We start from the raw sequence: 5,243 nt of genomic DNA, 5'->3' as shown, positions 1-5,243 counted from the left end.
AGTATATCTAAATTTCTTGTTTTTATTTGTTGAGAAGGAAGATTGGATATTTACACCTTGAAAATTAGACTTTATCCAAAATTCTTGATTTGCCTAATGATATTTTAGTTCATTCCATTACTTATTTCATTTCATCCCTTCTTTCACCAAAAAAAAAAAATTGTAGCTAGTTATTGCTTGATTGACAGTGGTTATATAATTAAATTTCTTTGTATTCTCATGTACTGGCTCGCAAAGCTAGTGTTTTCCAGAAATAAAAATCATATAAAACCTTATCCAAAGATATGATGATTTCAAAATAATACTGAGAGAGAGAGAGAGAGAGAGAGAGAGAGAGAGAGAGAGAGAGAGAGAGAGAGAGAGAGAGAGAGAGAGAGAGAGAGAGAGAGAGAGAGAGAGAGAGAGAGTATTAATCTGCTAAAATAAATTAATTAAAAGGCTATACAGTTAAATAGCTAATTTAAAGATGAATTTGTAAAATAATTAAGGTACACTTAATTTAGTAAAATAGCCAAAATGTGTCGCAATCTGGTTTCAAATTTTTTTTGACCCCAAGAATAATTATTTTGAAAGTGATAAATTATTTATAATAATCGTCAAAAATTTTAATCTGAACAGTCAAATTTTTTTTAAACACGTAAATTATGTTAGTTTGCTGAAAAGTTGAAACTTTGACTATTTGGTTAATCATTTGATATTGACCCCGTTTGACACAGCTTATTAATCTCTGTTTTTGTTTTTAGAAAAAACTAAACCGCTTGTTTGCGTTTGGTAAGAGTTTTTAGAAAAAACTTCAAAAGCGATTTTAGAAATTGTACATGAAACAAAAAAGCTAAATTCTTAGCTTTTGGAAAAAGCGTTTATGTATCTTGATATATAATTACTTTAATATCCTCATTTTTTTGTGAAATCTCGAAATTATCTCTTAAAAAAACTTGATCTAATTTATATTAAAAATAAAAAATTTATCGAATTTATATTAAAAAAAATTATTAAAATGTTTTTTTGTTAATAATTAAAAACTTTATATTAAAAAGAAAATAATTTTTTGTTGTCCATATATATCTAATTTATTATTATAATTCATATATATGCATATAAATCATCATATCAATAATTATTATTTAATTTTTAAAAACATGTCTGTTTTAGTCTTTTTACTATAATATATTTATTTTACGAAACGTAAAATCAGCTTTTGTTACCAACAATTACTGTTTTATAAATACTTTAACAAACACCTGTCAATTTAAAAAGAAAAACAGCTTTTAGAAAAAACTGAATTTAAAAGCGCTTTTAAAAAAAAAAAAAAAAGCTATGTCAAACGGTGCCACTAAGTTTCAAAAGGTTATTTTGTACAATTTTTCATTAATAATCTATTTGGTGTGATATTCGCAAATATTAACAAATCCGACGTACTCCTAGCAAAAAAAAAAAAAAAAATTGAAAAAAATAACAAACAAATCCGACGTACTAGCACTAGGAAATAACCAATCAGATTGCCCATTTATGATTTTTAAAAGGCCAATAAATTAGTTATGGAAGAAAAGGGAAGTGATATAAAATAAAACTCCAAACGCAAATAAATTCGGTATCAGGCGACTTCGACTTTGATTGAGAAATATATAAGATACGAATATATTAGTTCCTTATAAAAAGGGGATATCCTGAGCTAAACTAAGAAGCTATTTCTCGAGAAAGAAAAAAAGTTTTGTTTTCAAAGGTTAACTAAAATATGTCATACTCTGAGAATATACAGCACGGCAAGGAAGAGAAGCCCTCGTTCATCGCGTGAACAAAGAAAAGTTTCAACACAAAAGACTTGAGATGAGATAGGGATCAGATGTAGGGAAAAAGATTTGGCGGGTTTTAGGGCGAGGATCTCTGTAAGCTTAACTTTCGAATCGTGTTTGCAGCGACATCGGAATTCAACTCATCGTCGTTCATGAACGATTTGGTCCGAGAAGAAGAAAAAGCTTTGAGCGATGGGATATGACTGGATTTCTTTTCGGTCAGTGTGGTCTCGGATTCGGACAATTACTTCGACCAGGTGTTACGGCGGGGAAGGTTTGGGGTTTGGAGATGGGTAAGGTTTCCAGCCATGGAATTGGAGGCTTTGTGGTTTGAAATACATTTTAAAGAAAAAAAACAAGAAAACAAAAAAAGAGTATAAAGAAAAGAAAAATACATTTTTACCCTTAATTTTATAACATCGTTTGGATTTTGTTGATAGAAAGATGTATTTTGATACAAGATTTCAAGACTTGCATGTGTAAGTTTTTTTTAGTACAAGAGGCAAAGTGTTACTCGTGTAAGAGTTTAAGGAATCTCGTAAATACTCCATAAAATAGAGAATACAGAGGGCTACGTAAAGGAAGATGGCTGATAATGGAACGCCTCTGTTTGGAGAAACAGATTCGGTTCCTCTTCAACCCCTTCTCTCGCTGCACCCTCTACCTTCCCAGGCACGCCACTAAGCTTCCTTTCTCATTATCTATTTATTTTCCAAACCCCAATCACATCAAAGATGAGAATTAATTCACATTATTCTATTGATGACAACATTGTTTAGATTATTTAATCAAGAAAATGGTTGGTTAACGTTTTAATCATATAAAATTAAAGTTTTTACTATTTTAAAGTTTTTACTAATGGAGAACTCTATCTAACTCTATTTATAGTGTTACTTCTAAATGGCTATTTTTTTTAATAAATAAAATCAAAACTTCTATTTTGCTATAACGCAGTTTCCAGTTTTAATATGGTCTCATCGGTGTGAATTCGCAAATAAATAAACAAGTCGACTTACAAGCGCTCGGAAATAACAAATCAAATCAGATAAAATATATTGAATTTGAAAGACAGAAATATAAACCCTTGCCTTCGGAAATAAAATCTTATAACAGAAATTGTGATACCCTAAGAGGCAGAAAAACAAGCACTCGATGATATATATAACGTTGATCGCCAAGGAGGATCTGTTGAGAAGAAGAAAGGATTCGCTAGGTGATCATATCAACGTTATGGTTTTCTACTTTTTTTTTTTAATTTAATTATTATTATTCTTCTTCTTCATTGAGAGGGTGGTGATGAACGAATTTGGTTTGGCATCTCAAACACAGGGGTTGACCAATTTCTCACACGAGATGGCATTATTGAAGAAAACCCAAATCTGCGACAAGACGAACAATGGCGAGGAAGAGAAACCCACGCCCAGGCTTTATCTTCAGGATGACATGTGGAGTCTGATAATGAGACAGCTTTGTTTGGAGGATCAGATTCGGCTCCGAAGCTCGTGCCGAAGCTGGCTTAGCCTCGGCTTGGGCACGGCCAAGCCCCGCCTCCGAGTCCCGTGGCTTCTCATCTACGAACGCGACTTGTCGTCCTATTTCCTCTACAACCCTTCCACCGGAAAATCGCACCTCTTACGCGCCACTCTCCCAGCCACGTGTCCCTCGCACTCGAACTACCGGGCTCAAGTATTGGCGGCGAGCCACGGGTGGGTTCTCGTGGCTTTCCCGTGCTGCCTCGAAGCACCGTTCCTCTACAACCCTTTCACTCGCTCCGCTCTTCAGCTCCCCGTCCGCGCTATTATTCCGTCCGTCAGATACCCGAGGTACGCCTTCAACTACTGCCCCGACGAGCGCCTCGTCACGGTCTACGCGGCGTGGCTCCAGCCGGGGCTCGCGGTGGTGACTTCGTGGCGCACCGGAGACAAGGCGTGGAATATCATCGGCAAGGTGACTGTGATCTACGACGGTTACGATTGGGAGGAGTGGGCTAAGCTCAGCTTGGTGTGTTCCAAAAGAGTGCTCTACTGTTATTTCTCTAGGGAGAAAGTGGTGGCGTTTCGAAGCACGAGCCACGGCGGTTTTGATCGCATCGACGCGCAGCTCCCCCGAGAATTACTGCCCAAATACTGCTTCTTGGATAATACCAGCTTGTGTGTCTCGGAAGGAGATCTTTACGTCGTGTCTAAGCACGGGTTCACGAATCTTTCTCGTACCACCACGTGGCACGCTGCGAGATTCGATTTGGCGGAGCGAGCTTGGGTCTTGGAAGAGAGCAAAGAAAAAGCTTATTTTCACAGCGACGAGAAGATCTCGGCGGTTGTGATCTCTGAGCCGAGTAAGGAATTCGCTGGACGTTTCGTAAGTGCAATGAACGGGGGCTGTGGCTTTGGACGTTGCCTCTTTTCGAACGTGCCCGTTTCTCATATTCCTAATTATGAGAACACGACAACGGGCGATTGTTCGTGGTCGTTCCCTTGGTCTTCTAACGTGCTTAGCCATTACGTCCGCGACCAGCTTAAACACTTGAATGTGTTATGGATCGAAACGCCAACACTATGATTTCACATGTCATCCCTTTATGGAGAGTTAGGCTACACTTTTTATTTATTTATTTATTTATTTATATTTAATGCATATTTTGAAGCATTTTTAAGAAGAGGAATACGGTTTGAGAGAATTGAAGGTCTGAAAAAAGTACTGGAAGGACATCTACATGCTCAACAAACGGGGCCCCGCCGTCGACAAAATTGGGTATCGTCACGCTAGAAATTCTGAAAGATATTATTTTTCTTTAGTTAAATTTTATTTTAGACTAAGGCTGTGTAACAAGCCGGTACATTGTTTAATCAAGAATATTTTTTTTTTTTTATCATGGAGGTAAAATGGCAAATACTTCAGTTATGTATGGATTTTTTAACTTTAATTTAAAGAATACACATTTTTTTTTTATTGTACGTTTATTGTCACTTGGACCTTTTCATTTTATCTAAACCTAAAATATTTGTCATTCCCATTTGATTTCTTCCATCCATCTGTTTTGTACCTCTAATTTGCCTCCTATCTTCCTGATCACCAATGCGTTTCGAAATTCTGTTGAGTTCATCAATAATTTTAGGCTGAGAAACAAGAAAAGTGTAATGATCTAAATTTAAAAAAAAAATCGATATTTAAATTTTCGAAAAGTTAATTAGCTGAGGATCATCGGAGAGGGCAAATAGGTATCGAAGTATATATGGAATTCATATATTGTTTAAATACAAGAATAATGGTTTAAGAGTGTAACATTTCCAAAATAGTGGGTGTTTTAAATCCTTTGAAGAAAAGTGTTCCACATTTATTTTTCGAAAAATGGCAGCATAAAAAAATACATAAAATTTTTGGCTGGATAAATTTGACGACGTAATCTTTCTTTTCAGTCGGTAAAAATCTATTGGTTACTTTTGGTAGCAT

This window comes from Urtica dioica, chromosome 11, assembly GCF_054948205.1.
Source record: "Urtica dioica subsp. dioica isolate 48M chromosome 11, U.dioica_male_clone48M_v1_H2, whole genome shotgun sequence".
Classification (NCBI taxonomy): domain Eukaryota; kingdom Viridiplantae; phylum Streptophyta; class Magnoliopsida; order Rosales; family Urticaceae; genus Urtica; species Urtica dioica.
The sequence above is the reverse complement of the archived record's forward strand: the minus strand, read 5'-3'. Positions refer to the sequence as shown.